The sequence below is a fragment of the Danio rerio genome, chromosome 12, assembly GCF_052040795.2.
Source record: "Danio rerio strain M-AB ecotype USA chromosome 12, GRCz13ab, whole genome shotgun sequence".
NCBI classification, from domain to species: domain Eukaryota; kingdom Metazoa; phylum Chordata; class Actinopteri; order Cypriniformes; family Danionidae; genus Danio; species Danio rerio.
The window spans coordinates 4,173,887-4,196,942 of record NC_141032.1 but is presented as its reverse complement, the minus strand read 5'-3'; the positions used below and the strand labels follow the sequence as shown (position 1 = coordinate 4,196,942).

Here is a 23,056-nt window from a genome sequence, read left to right as displayed (position 1 = left end):
TCCAGAATGAACTTGGGTTGTAAATGTTACATATAGCTGCCGCTTGCACGGCTGACAGCATCGTGAGGATTAAATGAAGGATTATACAGCACCTCTCACGCTTAAAATGTGTAGATTCAGTGTCAAACGCTGTTACCTGCAAACCCCACAAAGGCGTGGCAAGCATTGGGGACTTCTTTACCTCAGCAAGTTCACATAACTGTTTTAATCGAGTGCTGCGTTTGGCGTTTTTTAGGTGCAAAGATGCATACCGCATAAATGTCTCCTAAATCCGCAAATGCTTTGAGGATTTCGCAGTGAAAACAATGAAAATGTATGCACTATAGCGAACTCCAACCGATCTCTCGTCTCCTCCACCAGCTGTGAGAATAAGCCATTAGAACGACTCAGATCACTGCCCATTCATGCCAGAGTCCGCAGAAAAAAAGTGATTGACAGGTGGTCATTTGTTTGTACCTTTATTTATTTATGGTTTATGGGTAAAGCAAAGATCATTTGGGTCAGGTAGTGAAAAGGTAGGCTACAGTTAATTAATTCACTATGAATTCATTGATTTTTAACAACCACCCCCACCCCCCGCCCTACGACAATGATGGCACTTCCATCGCAATGTTTCACATTAGACATCGTACAATGCCAAATTCAACCCAAGCTCATTCTGAAAACGTAGTCCCGCGGACGTTTCTGGAGACAGCGGAATATGTCCCGGGAGGTACGTACTGCTGCATTTATTTTTTTTCAAGCGAACGCTGCGGGGCAGTGTGACGCTGTTCCCCTTTCGCGTTCGCAGGCTGACCGCTCACCTCCTTGTGGAGGGCTTTCCCGCTGCAATCCGTTTGTCCACTCAGCTCACCGTGTAACGTCGGCAGGCTCGAGAGACGCAGAGAGGAGGAGTCGACCACGGCGATCGGTTTCAAGTCCGGGGGAGAGCAGTTCCAGCAATCAGGTAAGACAAAAACAGAATCCCAAAAATTAAGTGAACGAGTTTCGTGACAGGGCGAGAACGCGGCGAAATCCGAAAACGCGGTGGGATAAAAATTTTTTTTTTAAAATCAGGGCTTTTATTTTTTTGGACGGCTTTTGTAAACCGTTGCTCGGGTTCAGGGAAGCGAGCGGGCGGGCGGGTCGATCGGTGAAATTGGTTGGGTTGATGGAAAGAGGAGGGCGGTCAGCCGATTGGCCGGTCGCGCAGTCAATCATCCGGTCAGTCGGACAGGGGCCTCTTGCAGGTTGACGCGAGAACAGTTCGCGCCCGCGAGAGACGTTCGAGATGAGAAAAAGCGCACAACAGTGGCCTCTTGCGGATTCGCAAAAACAAAAACTGCAGCCGTACGTACCCGCCGGGACGTATTCCGCGGTCTCCAGAAACGTCCACGGGACTACGTTTCCACAATGAGCCCGTGTTGGCCAAATTGGTCAATATCACCCAAACCTAGCCTAAAACTACTCAGTAAATTTAAACTACTCAATTACAGTAGTTTGAGTATTTGTAATTTGTTACTTTACACCACTGCTATATTGTGATGAATATCATTGTCAGAATATGAAATTTATATTGACACTTCTATAGTGATATGATAGTTTTCTTATATCACTCAGCCAGAATAGAATAGAATAGAATAGAATAGAATAGAATAGAACTGCACATTCAGAACACACACTTACTTAAGATATTGTGCATTGTGCAGCTGAAGGTAACGGACGTCATAAAGCACAGATTCATACTTCATGGTTCATGGGTTGAGTTTTAACAGCTGGAGTTTTTCTGTGTTACCTTTGACCTAAACTTGTGAAAGACCTCCTTATTGTTATCGTTAAATTGAGTTATTAATTCAATTACTACAGTCCCTTAAATGGGTTCATTACATTATTGTTCATTTCTGATTTAGATTTTTTAACTTTTTTTCCACATAATTATGATTTATATAAATAAAAAAAACGTGACTTGAATTGAATCCAATAGAAAATACCAAATAAAGCTCAGATTTGATAGATGAGACCCACAGAACCATTAAGACTTTTACATTCTGTTGAAATCTGTGAAGAACTCACACCTGAGCAATGCATGTGACTTCATTCTCCATATTAGAGGCGTCTTTAAGCTCCTACATGACGAATTAAATATCTTTCAGTAGCTCAGCACAGTCTCCTAGTGTCATTTTATTATTATTACACAACTAATTTTTTCAGATTTTTTTTGTTTTGTTTTATTTTTATGTTTGGATCATTTAGGGTTTTACCAAAATCTGCTTCAATTCCATGTCAGCATCTCCTTTAGAAATATTAATCCCTGGAAAAAACATGACGTGTTCAATGCTTATTTTCTCCGTATTTTTTTTTTTTGCATGCCCTGTCTATCTTGATTAAACACTATGTCTTCGATAAATCATTCATTCACATTACTACTTCACAATATGGAAATAAACAACTCTGCTAATGCTTCGATTAAGTAAAATCAACAAAGAAATACAGCCAAAATGAACCGGGTGGAAAAAAGAAGAAGAACAGTGTTCTCATTCACGCTATTTTCCTACACTTTGGAGAAAAGGGCTGCCTTCTGCCAATCTGTTTGGTCCATTTCCATTCAGATTTATTGATTTTCTGGGTACGGGTGTGTTTTCATTAGCTGGAATGACTCACTGTTTTCCTCGAGACATAAAAAGCACAATGAGGCGATAGTTAGACCTCTGGCAGAGCTCAATCGCTTTGGAAACAGACTGGACTCATTCTTTGTTCTCAGTCTGAAGGTTTGTGCTCTGATGCTCCTGCTTTCTCCATCCCTCGACTCGCGCTTCATTTCTCACATAAAAATCATCAAAGTAATGTGTTTTCCATTGATTTTGGAGCACAAAATCCATCACTGAGTTACACTTTCTGTCGTCTTGCTTGACTTTCAACTCAAAGGCCAACCAAGATCCAGCCATCGTAAGCTCAAATGTATAATATAAACTTAGAATTGGTAGGAAAAGAAAGGCTTTTTCTGGGTCACGCTTTGTTTTAAGGTACAATTCTCGCTATTATTAAAGTAGTAACTGTGATTTTGCTTCAATAAGCTTATATTTTGCTGCTATTAAAGGGAAAGATCACCTAAAAATATTTTTTTCGTTTTGATTTACTCATCTACAGTTCATCCATGATGACTTTGGTTCTTTAATAGAGCATTAAAGAAGATTTTGAGCTGAATCAGTGGTGCTTGGGGATTTAGATTATAGTTTTTTTAGATTATACAAAAATAGTGCACAGTGCATAATATTTTACTACATTGAAAAAATTATGTCTGCAAAAGTGTTGCAAACTATTTATATGTTGAATTTAAACAAACTTATTAAATTTGTTAATGTCCAACTGAATTTGTTTGTTTACATTCAGACCAAATAAATTGTTTACAACGCCTTAACTTAAAAAAAAAAAATTGTTGATCCACGAAATCGTCTTTGAACAATTAGTTTCAGTGTACTTAGATACTATTCATCTTAAAGTGCAATTTAAAGGTTTAATTAGGTTAACCTGGCAAATTATTTTAAGTGGGCAAGTCATTGCAAAACAAATACCTTCTTAAGGTGGTTAATAATATTGACCTAAGCGTTTGTTAAATTTTTAAAACCATATTTTTGTGTATAAAATTAATTATACAAATTTTGAAGCGAGTTTATTATCTGGCCAAATCTGAAGGGTGAGTGAGATCGTCTGACTTATCAACACAATGAAGACATAATTGTAATAGAGTATTTATTAACAAAAGAATAAACAAGGGTAACTAAAAGCTACTGAATGTAGAATAAATTAAATTTGTAAGCATGAATCATAAAGCTGATTAAATTGAGGATTGTGCCGACTTTAGCTTGTCTTTTAGAGAAGATAGTAGAGTCTAAATCCTGATTTATACATCTGCGTCGAGTGACTGGCGGGACCCACAGCGCATGCCTTGTGCGTAGCTGTGCATTTACGACAGATTCACACGGGACTTCAGCGTCAATGCTTGATCAAGGGCATGTCAGATGCGATCGTCATAGAAGCGTCAGCCAATGAAATTATTTAGCAATCAACCACTGTCTGCACTGGTGTATTTGCATGCAACGATCTGATTGGCTGACATTTGAAAAGTTGAGAATGTCCCAACATCTGCAGTGAGCAATGCCGCCAAAGCAGCGCTGACAGACCCACAATTCAACTCGGCAACACTTGACGTCACCCATAAAAAATGAAAGCGTTGACGCTAACGCCCCGTGTGAATGGGGTATCATCTTGAGAGTTGAAAGTAACTGATTCCAAATGCAAACAGCACACTTGAAATGAACTCTAGACCTTTAATCTGCTCATTGTATTTAAGATAATGAGGGAATAACTAACATCTGGCCATGGGACAGCTGAGAAGCCAATTGTCCAATTACTTTTGGCCCCTTAACAAGTGGGAAGCACATATGCAAACTGCTGTAATTCCTACAGCGTTCACCTGATTCGGATGTAAATACCTTAGTTATTTGTTATTAATAGAGTATATATATATATATATATATATATATATATATATATAGATAGATATATATATCTATATATAGATATATATATATATCTATATCAGTTTTTTCCCCTTTATTTTTATGCCAAGAACAAATTACATTATTTATACAGAAGATTGTAATTTTTTATACATATAAAACCCACTTTAACAAACCCTAAATACACTGCCTAAAGAACATTAAAAAAAAAAAAAAAAAACGAAACAAATTAAAGGAAAAGTAATTATAAAAAAATAATAATAATAGTTTTTATAGATTATTATTATTATATAGGCTGCCAAATCTTTAAAAAAAAAAATAAATAAATAAATAAATAAATACATACATAAATAAATAAATTAAATAATAATAAATACATATATAAATAGAGTTTAGTTATTTTAATAACAAATCCTACCTTAGTTATTTGTTATTAATAGAGTATATATATATATATATATATATATATATATATATATATATATATATATATATATATATATATATATATATATATATATATATATATTTACCAGTTTGTATCATTTAGTTATATTTATATGTATCTTTATATTATATTCATATTTATATTTATCACTTTGTATCATGCATTTTTTGCTAACTAAAAGAAATAAGACTTTCATCAGAAAAAAAAAGTATTACTGTGAAATTTTTCCTTGCTCTGTTAAACAACACTTGGGAAAATTTAGTCTCCAAGAAGCTTTCATATATAGTACACTACCTGACAAAAGTTGACTAACAAAAATGTTGACTATTCAAGTTTTAAGAACAACAAATAACAACTTGACTTCTTGTTGAAAATAATGAGTAACATTTGACCTACCTGAGATACAAGTCTCAACACTGTTTCTAACAAAGCATAGAAATGACATATCCGTCATCATTTTTGGGCTGATATCCAATGACGCATGCAAATGACCTCTAAACGGCTGTTTAGATCTACAGTCACGTACATTCAGCAAATTATGTTTATGCAAACAAAAACTGTCAATAAGGGTTTACTCTTATCACATTAATGTCAGTTAAACAGATGTTTGTTTCTTAGTTTGGTACTCCTGTGAGAAAATATCACACTTAATTGTATTAAAAGTGCACTTATATATTTCAGATCTTCAATCCTTTTAAATGGCATAAAATAAGCGTAATCTAGAGGCCTTTACCTTTCATTTAAGCCACTTCTGATACCAAATGATCAACTAGAAGTCAAGTTAATAATGTTGTCCCTAAAACTTGAATAGGCGACAAGACCTTTGTCAGGTAGTGTACAATACAAATGAATCAATTAGGGTTGGGCCGATAGACGATGCCATCATCCATCGCCGATGGCCTATAGACAGCACGATGCTGAGCCGACATGGCCAATGTTCCACCCTGTCACACCCCGGTCGCAAACCCGCTCGCGAAAAATACACACTTAGGCCCGGTTTACACTAGCACATCTTAGTGTTAAAATGGCATTTTAGAATGAAAATGATCCACATCCACACCGTGTTTTACCTAGCATTTCTGAACAGCCCTCTGTCCGCTGAAAATGCACATCATGTGACCACACAGACACACACACACAGACACAGCCACACACTAGGTGCGTTCGACTTTATGCAGCGCTGCGCAGATCGATCGAAATCTGTCTTAAAGCGGTGCATGCTGGTTAGAAATCTTGTCGGGATTGATGCTGCGCCGACGCCACGTGACTGTCACATGTGGCATCAAAGTACCGCGACAGCGCTCCGAGATCAGACGGCAGACTCAGACCGTGCAGCTTCTGAAGAGCGACTGCAGGAGCTCTGATGACGACACCGATATTACACGATTGGCCGAGTTCACCACATGACAACAAACACGTGTATTTCGGGTTTGTAATTGGACAAATTCCGATTCGAAAGTTTCAAAACAAACAATTCACTTTTCACACCCTCTCTATCTTGCACACATCTTGTTTATTAAAAGACTACAAATATTTTACTGCAGTATCATCTTTTGTTAAATAATCTGGTTATAAAGGTTAGCTTGTTTGCACAGGTTTATTTTCAACTTTTTTATACAGACTATTTACTGCATTCAGCTCCATGAACGATTTAAATGATGTATTTTAGTGTATATTTTAGTGAATAACCTAAATATGGACTCAAATAAGTCTTACAGACTTGAAATAAGAAAATCATCATCATTGATCCTGCCACCCTAAAGCTCTCTTAACAAATTAAGTTAAAGAACTATTTTATTAAATAATTATCAAATGGTTTTATGATTATAATATAAATATATATTTTATTTCCTGTCTAGCAGTTTAAAGGCGACCTGCTCTTTCTGGGAAACTTCTACATCACTCACTTATTTAACCTTATGTTCTTCTCAACACCAATCTTTTTGGATTAAAATGCTTTTTGAAAATGCATTCATCATCCAAAATAATCTCATTTATTAAGACCTAATCAAAACACCTTGTTTTGCTTTTTACATTGGAAATTTTTATATTTATAAATGTACACGTATGTAAACCCTTTTTTAGCATATTCAAACAAGAAGTATTAGCGTAAAGATTGATGTTTAACTTCTAGAATTTATGCTTATTGCTTTTTATTTAATAGACCTGTTCGTTTTTATGTTTATATTAACCTCTCATTTCCTCTTATTTCTCTCATGCATTTGTTATATATTTTATTCATAATTCTCCCTTATTGTTTAAAAAGGAACTATAGTTTGTAGAGACTGCATTCTGTTTTATTTGTAAATATTTTGTTGTTATAAATAAAAATAACAAAAAAAAAAATATGATGACGCCATGTGATCGGTCATCATGACTGCAGCAACTTTGAGTCCCGCCTGCGCTCAGCTAATCTCGTTGATCACCGGCTGCAGCTGAGCTTCATGTCGAACGCACCTACTGTCATGCGCTCCTCTAAACTTAAGAGAGCAGTGCACGTCGGACAGTTAATCAAGGATGTACTGCTGGATCGCGTCTCACTATAGTGGTTAAACGTGATATTCAGACATCCGTCTGAAGTTCCGGGAGTCTCTATACATTTGCGGGACTCATAATTCCCGCAAACGAGTGATAATCTCCCGGAAATTGTGCGTCTCCCTCCTGGTCCTCAAATAAGTCACGCACCCTTCTCAATCCCGGGTCCCTTCTCGCTCTTCAGACACGTCGCATGCAGTCTCAAACCCCACCTGCTTTTCACATGATGACGATGTCATCGTCCATCGCGATGTTTCACATTAGACATCGTACGATGCCAAATTGATGGACATCGCCCAACCCTATAATCAATACAAAATAATCTCGTTTTTGCATTAAAATACAAATATTTAGCAAATTATTTAGCTTGTTTTAAGGAAAAACTCACTTAAATGAGATTTATTATTTCTGGAATCAAGACGTTTTTTTTTTTCTTCTCAAAAGTGCCTCTTGATTAAACAATTTAAAAAGCTGTAAGAAAAGCATGTTATTGCAGTGCACTTAAAGTTGACTCTTCATTAGGATGACTCTGTGCAAGAACAAGCCTGTTGTGTGTTGTGAAAGTGACTCTGGGCAGGTAATAGAGCCCAACGGGACGTCCTGTACCACACAGCTCTCTCTGTCTCATGCTGGGGGACATTAAACCAGCTGCTATCCTGTTGCTTTCTGACTGAATCTGCTTCAGTCTCGTGTCCGATTGCGTTATTTGCAATGTTAGACACCGCTGGAAGGTATTAGGAGCTCTGATGGGATATTTTCATTATTGCTCTGTTTAATAATCTTCTCCAGATGGGTTTGATATCAGAGTAACACTTTACAAATAACTCTGAACACATGAAGAGCGGGTTTAGATGTCTGTGATCACTTGTAAAAGTGCTTTTATTTTGAATTCCTGTGCAACTTCGGGTGTTATAGTGTTGTTGGGCAATATATAAAAATAATATCGTGGAAATATTTGAGGTAAAAAAAAGTTTTTAATTCAATTAAAATATCATCACCCTGACAATTTAAGTGGAAAGTTATTTTTGTTATGTTAAAAGTATTACATTTAGGGGTGGCATGGTGGCTTAATGGTTCAATAGTATCTGGATACAGCCTTTATGATGCTAGCTGAGACTGCATCACTCAGCGATGCAATGTCAGACACAATGCACTCAAATGAAGCTAGTGACATCACTGTGACGGGTAGGGTTAGGGGTGGGGTTAGGTGAGCCCATTAAAAAGCACTGGATGCAGCCCAGATTGCACTGCACCAGGTCTGCAGCCAGACCCATGTCCAGTGGTTAGCACTGTTGCCTCACAGCAAGAAGGTCGCTGGTTTGAGTTCCAGCTCAGTCAGTTGGCGTTTCTGTGTGGAGTTTGCATGTTCTCCCCGTGTTGGTGTGGATTTCCTCCGGGTGCTCCGGTTTCCCCAAACACATGCGCTATAAGTGAATTGAATTAACTAACTTGGCTGTAGTGTGTGTGACTGTGAGAGTGCATGGGTGTTTTCCAGTACTGGGTTGGGGCTAGAAGGGCATCCGCTGCGTAAAACATGTGCTGGAATAGTTGTCGGTTCATTCCGCTGTGGCGACCTCTGATAAATAAGGGACTAAGCTGAAGGAAAATGAATGAATAAATAAAATATTCAATTTAATTACATTTTATTTATTATCTTAATTACAAATTATATATTCAGCATAATTTAGAAAGAGATAATTTCAATTAAGGTTTTTAAAAATGTTTACAATTACATGTAATGTTAATAAATGCATCATAAACTCAATAATCAGCATTATTAGAATTTAAGTTGAACGTTTTTAAGCAGAAAAAATTTAAGCTTTTTTTTATCAGTAATTTTCTAAATGATGTGATCAGCATAACAATTTTTAACAGGGTGTCCGCAGGGTCTTAAAAAGTCTTAAATCTCAAAAGCTACATTTTAATTAAATTGAAAATATTAATATAATTAATATAAATATTTAAAAAACAATAAAAATATCATTTTTAACTCTATTTACCATAATGTTTTAATTACTTACAGTAACATTTGTTTAAACATTCTCCATTCATTTACTGCTGAGGACACTGAGCTGACCTAGATTTTTTATTAATGAATTATTATTATTGTATTATTACATGTATTAAATTACAATAAATTTTACAAAAAAATAAATAAATTCCAACTGGTATATTCATTAAAATCCTTGGCATTTAGCCCTGTATAAGCCTAAAACTTCATTCATATTGGTCTTAAATAGGTCTTTAAAAAGTCTTAAATTTGACTTGGTGAAACCTGCAGAAACCCTGCACAAACAGTTGTTCAAATACAATCATGACACTTTGTTTTAAAATTATAAGAAACTTTTATCCCATCAGGTGAAGTTTTTTTTCCCTCTCCGCTGTCGCCACTGCCTCGCATGGTTCAGGATTGGTAGAGCTACGCATCGATGAATTTGCTCTTCAGTGTTTGAACTCTCAGTAATGATTAAATCACACTGAACTGAGCTAAACTGAACTGAACTGAACTTAAACACTTAAACCTGAACCACACTGTTCCAGTTACTATGACCATTTATGTGAAGCTGCTTTGACACAATCTACATTGTAAAAGCGCTATACAAATAAAGCTGAATTGAATTGAATTGAATATAACAATATATGAGAGAATCCTTTTATTACACTACAAAAATAAATTACAATCCGCTGCGTAAAAATGTGTTGGATAAGTTGGCGGTTCATTCTGCTGTGGCGACCCTGGATTAATAAAGGGACTAAGCCGACAAGAAAATGAATGAATGAATTTGTGTTCATGTTCAGATTGTTTTAAATGCCTTTTAAATTCGTTAGAAATAAATTGATAATAATAATTCGATTTCAAAAGTAAATAAAAAAAAATTCTTTACATTTTAAATTTTCAATTCAACATAAATTAGTAAAATAGCAACACAGGGCTCATTGTGAAAACATACCCCCGTATACATTTTTGGAGATCACAAATTATGTAGCCAGAGGTACGTATGGGTGCATTTCGTCTTTAAAATTAACGCTACGGGGCGGTGTGATGCCGTTCCTTTTCGTGCTTACCAGCTGACCAGTGGCTCGATGCGTACGTCAGTGGATTTGAGACACAGAGAGGAGTTGACTGTGATTACAGGGTTCGAGACCGGCAAAGAACGGTTCTAAAAAACAAACAAAAACAAAAGGCAAAAAATCTGTCAGTCAGTCAGTCGACAGCGGCCTCTGGTGGATTAGCGTGAGAACAGCAGGCGTGAATGCCTCTCGCGAGAGAAATTTGAGATCTGAAAAGCCTGCGGCGAATTCTCAAAAACTAAAACTGCAAACAAAACGTAGCTCCCGGGACGCATTTGGCGCTCTCTAGAAATGTATACAGGGGTACATATCAGTAATGAGCCTGGGTTGCAACTCGGTTGAGTTTTGACCAAATTTCCAGAAAGCTTTTGGGTTTAAAACTTGTTATGCTCAAAAAATTATTTTAAGATTAATGCAGTCAAATTAAAAATGCATAATTGTATGTAACTTATTTATCTGTGTAGTATTCTCATCCACTTATTAAAGTGTTGTTTGCTCGCTTGCTTAATAACAAAATTTGTGAGTAAAAAAAACAATCCCACGAGTCGAGTCCAAGTACAAGCTGTGTGGTCTGCATAAAACATTGAAAAGAATGCTGATATCTTAAAGAAATTGCCTTTAAATGACTAATAACTAGGGCTGCAGGATGTGTTCAGATAATATCACATTGCAAATATTTAAATTAAATGATAAACATCAAGGCTAAGAGAGCAAACACTCCTCTGACACTGATGTAAGGCATTTCTGCGCTTCATAAAGTAGCATGAAATGAACACCATCACTAATCAAACTGTACAAAGTCTTTTGGATCTGCTGTTTTCATGGAGATCCGTGACGTTAAATGCAAAAATCCCCTACATTTATTTTGATTATTAAAATAAAATGGCACAGTGAAGATAAACAGATCTGATCTGAAGTGAAGTGACGATTTCAGTAGTCTTACTAACATTTTCAAATTAAGTTTGTCAATCATACAAAAACTGAATTTTTAGGGTGCTAATAATATTATAATATAATAATATAATATTCCAGCCAAACTAAAACAAATAAGATTTTCTTTAGATGAAAAATATCATATTAGATACTCTAAAAATGCTCCTTTGCCTGTTAAACAGCACATATTTTGTTTTCTTCAGAGGAGCTAATCATTTTATCTTCAACTATAGGTGCTATATAAATTCTTGTATCTATATTGTGTTAACCTCTCTGCTTTAAAGTCATCTTCCTCTCTGTCTTTCTCTCTCTCTCTCTATGTGCTGGTCATTATCAGTTTCTCTCTCAGCATGTGTCTCTGCTGCTGCTCTTTTAAATAGCAACACTATCAGCTCTTGTTTGAGAGCGCGATACCAGTCATTCACCAGTGTTTCCAGAACAAGGTACAGTCATAATAACTGCTGACGTGGGGAAAAAAGTCTCCAAGGCTGCATTCATTTGATCAAACCTACAGTACAAACGGCAGCATTGTGAAATCATATCATGAATTTTATTATATATAAAAGGGACTAAGCCAAAAATGAATGAATGAATGTTATAAATAATTTATCTTGGATTAAAAATAATATACATTACAAAGAGTTCTGTAAGTACAGTTTAACACATGTGAGACCTAGCTGGAGTGTCACCTTCATGACTTTAGACTTGCCACAAAAAAAATTAATCTGCTGATTCTGAAAACTGTCAATCATGCATGGATTTTTGCAATAGTCTGTGACAGGATCAGATTTTTTAATCACATAAATTCATCTGTTTTGAACTAGAGCTCTTGAACAAACTTCATATGAATATTTTGAAGTATTGGTTTTCTACATTAGTCAATTGTTTTATAATATACAGTATTTTTGTGCAACATTTGTTGTGCTTTTATGGGAAGAGTAATTAATTTGCTCTTAAAAGACTCGTAAACGGCCTTTGCAATGTCTCTCTCTCTGTTTTGGTCCCTGCTAATAATGTTAAACCTATTGATAAAGGATGAAGGCAATTCCAAAGTTTAGGGGCCATATATGAGAACGCTCAACCTCTTTTAGTGGACTTGGCTATTCTGGGTACTATACAAGCTCTGAGTTTTGAGATTTTAAATAGCCAGTTGGATTTTAGTGAGACAGAAAGTTGGTGAGGCACATCTTTGAGGTACTAATATGGACTCTTTTGTAAAAGTACTGCTATGTGTACATAGACTTTTGGTCCCGGTTAATAATGTGTTAAACCTATTAATAAAATGACTGGGAAAAAAATACTTCCGAGATCCATCGAAGGTCAGTGAAGTGTTTCTCCACGCACACATGCACGCACACACCTGTACAGTTTTCTTTATGAGGACTTCCCACTGATTTTTACACTGTACAGTACTCAACCCCTAAACCAAACCCTTACAGGTAAAAAGTTCCATTATATTTATTATGTTGGCTTGAGAAAGCCAACATACTGTTATACTACTCTGTCCTTGAAAACAAACGTATCTCCTCCTAGGCCGTTCATGCCACAAGGCCCAAATGTGGTCAAAATGTGCCTTCTACATTCAAGATTGTTGCTATATCTCCTTATGCCTGTAAGACTTTTTGTTTTTTTAATAAAAAATGTTAACTATTCAATTTTTATAATCCGAGCCGAGCATATAAAAGAATTATACAAGCCCCAAATTTGGCCAAAAGCTGTATTTAGATGCGTTAGATTTTGTTGCTTTATCTTTAAGGTTTATCAGACTTATAGTTTTCCAATAAATAATTTTTAAGCATTATTTTTCTCAAAATATGGCAAGCCATTTTTGACTTAAACTCCATATTTTTTACTGATGGCAAGCCATTTTTGCATGTATCACTTTCACACTTATTAAGCATTGCATTTAAAAAAAAATACGGCAAGCCATTTTTACATAATGTTCATTCCCTTAGTCCCTTTATTAATCAGGGGTCGCCACAACGGAATGAACCGCCAACTTATCCAGCACTTGTTTTACACAGCGAATGTCCTTCCAGCCGCAACCCAACACCAGGAATACATAATGTTCAAGTCCAGTTTTTGACACTCATAAAGACTGTCATAGAAACATCGGGGTTGATTAAGATCACTCATATTGCCAAGAAGCTTTGATGTATCATCACTAACCTGTACCCATAGCAATAAAACAGTATAACCTAGCAACCATTTAAAAATAGCAATATCTCTACATCAGAACATCGTAGGGACCAGGGGCCTCATGTATCAACGCTGCGTACGCACAAAAACTTTGCGTACGCCAGGTTTCACGCTCAGAATCGCTCACGTTTGGATTTACTAACAATGAACTGAACGTGGGAATGTGCGCACCTTCACGGCAGCTTTCTGGCAGGCGTACGCACATTTTTTGTGCGTGTCTGTTTTATTTCCATTGGCGACTCCTAGAGGCAGTTGTGTTAAATTCCTCTCTACAAAGTGTCTGAGCCTTGCAATGGCAGCTGTATGAGACGGGTTCAGCAGGTATATAAGGTTTCCATACCATACATTTGACCAGCTAAACATTTAAGCACAATTTGCAGCAGTCGCCTGTTTTCCCAATGTAATCTGAGCGATCTACCGCACGCACATTGCTATAAAGACACTATCTGAACTGAAGATGAATTTGCATGTGTGAATCAGAAACATTTCCATTCAATAAATGTGCAAATAAAATATGATGCTTATTGATATGAACTTATTGATGATTCCTACTTGTCTTTCTCGTGATAAATAGTTGGCAAAATCTGATATGTAGCGGGGGAAAAAACAAGAAAGAGTACATCAGACGCTGGATTCGAGCCGAGTTCATGCTCGAACGTATCAATTTATGATCACATGAGTCTTACGAGCGCGCCACTGAGACTGTTTAGCGTGCTTCAACAGTTTACAGATATAAACCACACTATTTCTTTTTTTTTTTATTTAATGCACTCAGTGCGATGTTCAGACCCGACTGTGTTGACCGCATCAGCTAAACTCTCCCACTCTATTTTTTTCTTTTGTTGTTAATTCCGGAGAACAAACTTGCAAATAACACCGCTTTTCTCCGGTCTACCTCCGAAAGCAGCACCTCCAATTCACATTCTGTTCAAAGTTTCTCTTTTTGCTTGATTTTGCCGTTGCTTTTTCGTTGGGTTTTGCCATTAGCATAGTCATTAGCATATTCATAGGGGGGAGGAGGCAGGGAGGGGTTTTGTGCTCGTGCATGTTGCGCTCAGTTTCACGTTCATTCAGATGTACAAAAGAATATGCGTGAGATTCGGCGTACGCAGTGTTTCATACATCTGAATTTTTTTCTGCGTACGCACATTTACAGCTTCGTGCGTACGCAATGTTTTAGTAAGATTTCCACGCAAGTCTTCGTACATGAGGCCCCAGGGCATTGGCTTGTTTGACTCATGCTAGCAAATGGGACTTCCTGTGTATTATGCATGGTAACAGTGATAATGGAAGCCAAGTGCTAATAACGATTAGCTACATGCTATGAATGATTATCTAAATGAAATAACATATGCTAGAAATGCCTACTAAGTATTAGCATTTGATCAAACATGTACACAAGCATTGCCATTTAGCAACTGCTTAGCAACCACCTAACAATGCCATAATTGTTTTAGCAACTGCCTAGCAACCACTTAGCCGCCGTGCTTCCTGCCAACTGCCATTCCCAGTCCTAGCGCAGTCACGTTGGCTTTCTCAAGCCAACATCAAAGTTTATCAATGAACTTTAGGTTCTAGTTCATTTTTGAAATACTTTATTCAATGAGATTTATTCGCTGTTTTTCACACAAGGATCAAAAATATGTCCCCACAAGGTCAAGGATACACAGATATGCACAGAAACACACACACACGCACACACACACAAAGATGAGGAACATTTTGTGCAGTCAAGATCCACTTAATGAATACTGTACAATAAATACACTGAAACCAAACCCATCCGGAGAAATGAGACACTCCTCCTGATATAATATAACTGAGGTGAACATCATCAAAACACACCTGGATTAGATTCTACCCAAAAAAACAACTAGAAATAAAAGATGGATGTTCTTATTTAAAGGGATAGTTCACCCAAAAATGAAACTTACTCACTATTTACTCTCCTAATTCCAAACAGTCATGAATTTCTTTCTTCTCTTGAACACAAAAGAAACCTGTAACCACTGACTGATAAAGTAGGAAAAACAAATGCTATGGAAGTCAATGGTTACAGGTTTCCAACATTTTTTTTGTGTGTGTGTGTGTTCAACAGGATTGGAAACTCTGTTCTGAAACTGGTAAAGGGTGAGTAAATGATGACAGAATTTTCATTTTTGGGTGAACTATCCCTTTAAATCAGTAACACAGCACATTTAAAGATGTTATAACAGTGCTCACAATGCATAGGAGTAACTTACTTGAAAATGATTTAAAATTATTATCATAAATTTGTTGTTTTCTAAGTGTACTTGAGCAGCAAAATCTGATATTAATCTTCATTACAGAAAAACACAAGTAGTTTGGTATAAAACAAACAGAATTCCACAAATAGGTTAAGATAAAAGGGCTATGAAGCTGATTTACACCTATACTGTTTTGATGCTTGAAACCCCTTCTCGTCTATGACCTGTATTTGCTATATATAGTCGACTGTCAGCATTCTTCTGCTGTAATCAATCATTTGAGTGATTTCCAGCTTGGGTTGAATCTTGTGGATTCCAGCTGTCATGCGCATGATCTAATGCCCTGCTGTGTGTTTATGGGCTGTTTGCTGCCTGCAGGTGTTCCCGTATCACATTGTGACCTTAATAAACCCCTCATCGCTCGTGACCCAACACAGATTCTCTTTTAGGTGCTGTTCACACTAATGCGTTCATTTTAAAATGCGCAAGTTTTGTTACACTGTCAGAAATAAAGATACGAGAGCTGTCACTACAAAGGAAAATATATGCTGTGCTATGAAGATCTTTACTAAATGCTCTACTAAAGTTTTTTAGTCTAGTTTTGAACTTAGAGAGGGGTTCTGAGCCATAGACATGATCAGGAAGACTTTAACAAAATTTGGGAGCCATATATGAGAACGCTTAACCTCCTTTAGTGGACTCTGCTATTCTAGGTACTACCAGAAGCCCTGAGTTTTAAGATCTAAAAGAGCAGGTTGGAATTTAGCGAGATAGAAGGTTGGTAGATAATACTAGTACCTAAAAAGAGAAAAAGTGTACCTGCTGAATTTTTTAGAGACTTTCTGAGGTACTAAGACGGATTCTTATGTATGAGTAATGCTATGTGTACAGAGACTCTGTTTACATGCACCTATTTATGTCAATTTGTTGTGCAAAAGTTGCTGATTTATGCATAAAAGGGTCTTAAAAAGGCCTTTGTAATGTCTCTCTCTGTGTTATGATCAAAATTATATTTCATCTCATTGTTTTGGTCTCGGTTAATTTATTAAACTAATGATTAATCCAGGAAGGCTATTCCAAAGTTAGGAGCCATATATGAGAACTCTCGACCTCCTTTAGTGGACTTTGCTATTCTACCAAAAGAGTTTTGAGATCTTAAAGAGCGGGTTGAATTGTAGTGAGACAGAAGGTTGGTTAGATAATATTGGTACCTAAAAAGAGCTAAAGTGTACTTGCTGAATTTTTTTGAGACTTTTTTGAGGTACTAATATGGACTCTTTTGTAAATGTACTGCTTGTGTATAGAGACTACTTTTTTGTCGATCTGAATTGAATCCAATTGCAACTCTGTTCTGATGTACTTTAAACATTGTAATCTGATTCAAATATTAGTTTGTATCTGCTTAATGTACATTCTGATTCTGATTACAAACCTGACATTTTATTTTTAAATTTAATGTAATTTTAACCTTAATTTATTTTATGATTTTTGCATCTTTTTGAGCAGAACATAGTGTGTGAAAATATAAATATTAGTTTTATTATTAGTCTTTTTTTGCCTCCAGACATTGTAAAAATATTTTTTAATTAATTGTTTTCAGATTTTGGGATTCAGAAGTGTTTGATGTTGATCACTGCTCTGTCGACTTTTAATGTTGAAAGTTCAACTCTACAGCTTAAAAAAGTGACTTTTATTGACATTTTAGTAGTTTGAAATAATATAATGTGTTAGAAATAGTAAATATAGAGAGAAATAAGTCTGTAAAAAACAGAAAGAGATAAACAGAAGTTTATTACAAGGTTTTTCTAGCAAAATATACAACACCAACCCAGAAAGTATGGCACTTTAATCTATTAAAAATGTTCATAAACGTCACCTTCTGGAATTTGTCAAAGTTAAAAATATCCCATAATGCAATTAAAAAAAAAAAAAAAAAAAAAAAAAATATATATATATATATATATATATATATATATATATATATATATATATATATATATATATATATATATATATATATATATATATATATATATATATATATATATATATATATATATATATAACATAAATGTACAGGGAAAAATAAAAACTTAAAATGTGTAAAACTGCTAATTTACAGATTTTTATTTTATTTTGGATATTTTAACTATTTTTTCCAAGATTTTCAGTTTAATTTTTTTTTTATTTTAATTAATCATTTTACTTTAACTGCTTTTGTTTTATTTTGATTATATTATTTATGTTGTATAATTTAAACGTATATTTAGGTCACAACACATTTATAAAATAAAATGCTTCGTTAAAAAGCCTAATGAAAATATCCAGACGGTGTTTTTACATGCTTTATCCTGCATTTATCCAATTATGCACAGCAACGAATGATATACTTTTGTTCCTTTTGAATAATTTATGCATGGAATTGATATCACTCCACTACAAATTCATCACAATCAATGTAAAATTGTGAATTATTTTCAAACAGAGTTAGAAGTCAATCTGGGGAAATTATATTCATATCTTAACATATATCATAGTAAAGCCAAATATCGCAATGTCGTGCAGCCATAACATAAACACACTAGTGTAACTGGCACTTTAGTGTGTGTCTGTGTCAGTGCAGGGCTTATGGGTAAATGAGCAGAGAGCTACACTGAAAAAACTGTCAAAAAGTCATGTCTACAAATGTTTTATGACTTATTAACTTTGACTCCTTTACAAAAGAGTCCATATTAGTACCCTAAAGTCCCCAAAAATACATGTTTGCTCTTTTTAGGTGCTAGTGTTATCTTACCAACCTTCTGTCTCGCTACAAACTCAGGGCTTCTGGTAGCACCCAGAATAGCAAAGTCCACTAAAGGAGGTTGAACATTCTCACATATGGCTCCTAAATTTTTTTTTCAACTACATTAACTACACGTTAAACTTGATATTTTTAGTCAGTTTGATTGATATAAGTTGAGATGACTAGAAAAAGAAAGAGGCAAGAATTATTTGACAGCGTATAGATATAGATTGACATCTAGAGTTTCTTTAATTTCGAGGAATCACAAACGTGACTCAGCCTGCTGCTGCTGAAATCGATGCTGTTTAGAAGAACAATGAGAACATTGTCACACAGTATGCATGAACACAAACACAGCTACCGTCCTCAGGCTGAAAAGGTTAGTCATTATCACAAATTAAGCTCATCTTTATTGTAACCCATGAGGCAGTTGTATACTTTCCGTCTGTGGAAGTTGGGGAATAATTAACCTATAATTGCATCTTCCTTCACACTTAACTTGTGCTGCTGGCAGACAAATAGCGGATGTTTCCTACTGGAACAAAATGTGCTCTTCTATTGATTTTTTTTAACCATGATTCTCCTTCTGTTGCGCTGCATTTAGCAACATTTCTCTATTGAGATATGTTGTGGATGGTGTTACAGCAGGTCAGATTTAAGCCACAGAATTTGGTTTGAATAACAACAAACGCAATTGCTCTGTGTTAACTTAAATGCCGCCATCCAAACCCTGATGCACAACAAACAAGCACTGAGGTAAGTTTGATTGAAATATGAGCACAGTCAGACCACACACATCAAAATGAACCAAAAAAGACAATGTGACTCTTAAAGGAACACTCCTGTAATTTTTTTAATTGACTTATTTTACAGCCTTTGTAAATTTCCTTGATTATCACCCCAGAATGAAAGTATAATTTCTCGCCGTATCAGCCTAGAATATGGCAACTTTTTATTTTCCATCAGTTTTAGTACAACCCCAGATCAGAAGTTGGGACAGTATGAAAAAAAAGTAATAAAAATAAAATAAAATAAAACAAAAAAAGTAGTGTTTTTTCTAAATTTACTTTGACTTGTATTTCAGAGCAGACAAAAAAACAACAACATTATTTAATGTGTTCCTCAAGATTTTAATTTAATTTAATTTAATTTAATTTAATTTAATTTAATTTAATTTAATTTAATTTAATTTAATTTAATTTAATTTAATTTAATTTTAATTTAATTTAATTAATTTAATTTAATTTAATTTAATTTAATTTAATTTTATTTTATTTTTATTTATTTATTTATTTTTATTTTTTAATAAATGCGTATTCCAATTCGAGTTCTTGCAACACATTCAAAAAAATATTAAGCATTTTCCACTGTTTAATGTTGCCATTGTTCACAGCACTTGTTCACAACAATATGTTTAGGGTCTGAAGTGACCAAGTAATAAAGGCCCTATCCCAATTGTATTTTTGTACACCTAACCCTTCCTCTTCCCCTTTGCCTTTGAAACAGAGTATGAAGGGAAAGGGCTTTAAAATGTACCCCTAAGAAATGGGACAGCACTACAACACCTGCACACATCATCATATGTCATCGTGATCTCTTGCTTCATATAAGATCAGATGATCGCGACTGCTGTAGTTACTCCAGTTGTGCTATTTTTTGGTATTTATCTTGTGGAAATCACCGAAGGCATATATCATGTTATCATATTTATCTAATGTGGCTATAAGATCGTAACTGTACTGTATATTTACACAGTGGCCATATTCATCTGTGTAAACGCACCAAAAACAGCATTAACGTTATAGGAGACACTGTATAAAGGTCATTCTCAGCCACTAGACAATACTGACAGGGTATTCGAGTGTCATCGAGTGTCAGAATGTTGTGGGACTGCTGTACAGGAGTTATTATTATGGATTGTAGATAGCCAAATTTAGCGTTTTTTTATTTTAGCGTTTTTTTTTTTTTTTTTAAAGCATGACGGTAAATCACGAATGCTGTTATGAATATAATAAAATTGTGTTTGTTTGGTGAAAAAATTTGTAATGATGACAAAAAATACTAAGTTGTGGATCTGCTTACTTCCGGGTGCAGTCATGCTGGCGTTGTGGCTGGTGTATTCGGGGAAATTTTTTCTTACCCCTTGGTTTTGAGTGTGGTCCTGAAAAATCTTCGTTCGAAGGGGTGTATACCTCTTCCCCCCTACGCCTTCAAGCTAAAGAGAATTGGGACACCCTTAGCCCTTCACAGGAATGCGCAAAACGAGGGGTAGGTGTAAAAGGAAGGGGAAGGGCTTAGGGGTAGAATTGGGATTGGGCCTTAGAAAACCTAGGAGCCATATTTGAAAACGCTTGACCTCTTTTAGTGGACTTTGCTATTTTTTGGTACTACAAGAAGCCCTGAGTTTTGAGATCTTAAAGACTGGGTTGGATTGTAGTGAGACAGAAGGTTGATTAGATAATATTAGTACCTAAAAAGAGCAAATGTGTACCTGCTGAGTTTTTTAGGGACTTCTTTGAGGTACTAATATGGACTCTTTTGTAAATGTACTACTTGTGTACAGAGGCTCTATGTTTATGCACCTATTTTTGACTATCTGAATTGAATCCGATCGCAAATCTGTTTTCTGTCATTGTAACCTGATTCAAATATTAGTTTGTATCTGTTTTATGTACGTTCTGATTAAAACTTTAGATTTTTATTTCAGTATTTAAATTTTCTTTTATTATTATTTAACTAAATTTGAATTATTATTATTATATTTGATCATTTTTGTAATTTTTTGAACAGGTTATAGTGTGTAAAAATATAAATATTAGTTTCAATATTAGTGTTTTTCACTGTAAAAATATTTGCTAATGAATAGTTTCCAGATTTTGTGATTCACAAGTGCTGATTTGCGGTTGTGAATTGCATTATGGCATGTTGATCTCTGCTCTGTCGACTTTAGATGTTGAAAAATCAACTCTACAGCTTAAAAAAAGTGACTTTTATTGATATTATAGTAGTTTGAAATAATATAATGTGTAAGAAATAATAAATATAGAGAGAATTAAGTCTGTCGATTAACAAAAAATGTCATTTTTGGGTGAACTATCCATTTAAGGGGCCTGTTCAAACTCAATGAGGGCTCCTGCTGGACCTTTACCTGTCTGTGTTGCTGTTGTACGGTGTTAATGTCATGTTTCATAATATTTGTCGAGTTTTATTTTTGTGCTTTGGATTATTTTCTTTCTGAGGAGGCTCTGGCTGCATTTCCTCCTGGTTCTGCAGTGGATGTGTGCTGGTGGTCAGTTAGGCTGTGTTCCTGCAGTCTAATGAAGGTGTTGACAGGTGGTCTCTGGTCACGTGGAGCCATTTTGACAACAGAGCGCTGCTTATGTAACACGCCTGTGGAACTGGGGCAAGACATTTTCAGCCTGGCTTTAATCACACGCACTTCTGTAGACTCCAATATATGTTTCTGCAAAGGGTCAGGAGAGTGCAGGTCTCAAAAGTGTGAGCTATGTGGAGCCGCAGCTGCGCTGAAATGACAACAAAAGCGTTGTGGCATCATTAGAGCAGCCAGGCACAGTCTGATGGGTTTTGCAGATGTTTTTTTGGCATGGCGTTTGATAAATGCACGCGCAGGGGGTGTGGTGTGTGTGTTGAATGATGAATGATGGGTCTGCTAATTCCTGATAGTGTTGACAAGAAGCTCACACTTGTTTTGTGTAAAAAAATGCATTCATATATTCAATGACATGTCTTTTATTAAGACCATATTTTTAATTTATGAGTTTGCTTGCATATATATGTAAGCACACACTCCTCCCATGCTGTATAAGTTTATAAACATCTGTTGAAAATGGTAATATAATATATTATATGCATTATATATTATATTATATACATATTGCATATAATCGTAAATATTATATACCTTAAATACATATTATATTTAATTGTGTATATTATATCATGCATGTCATTTTGACTTCTGTTGAGAATTATTAAATATGATTTATTATTTACATTATTTATTGCTTTTTTATATACCATGTTATATAATATGATGTATATAATATATTTTGTAAATGTATATGTGCATATATACTGATTCATCCAGCATCCAATGTATATATATATATATATATATATATATATATATATATATATATATATATATGTATATATATGTATATGTATGTATATGTATATATATGTATATGTATATGTATATATATGTATATATATGTATATGTATATATATATATATATATATATATATATATATATATATATATATATATATATATATATATATATATATATATATATATATATATATATATATATATATATATATATGTATGTA

General features: G+C 34.9%; 1 protein-coding gene across 7 annotated transcripts in view; it reads left to right on the top strand.

The window, feature by feature from the left end:
* The window catches only part of wnk4a (WNK lysine deficient protein kinase 4a), a 128,656-nt gene that overhangs the window by 25,839 nt on the left and 79,761 nt on the right, over positions 1-23,056 (top strand). The window contains exon 2 of one of the 7 annotated variants that reach the window (XM_087275648.1): positions 15,785-15,816. The exons of the other annotated variants lie outside the window; for them this stretch is intronic. The gene's annotated coding sequence lies outside the window, so the exon portion shown is untranslated. The remainder of the gene's footprint in view (positions 1-15,784; positions 15,817-23,056) is intronic. 7 annotated transcript variants of the gene reach the window in all.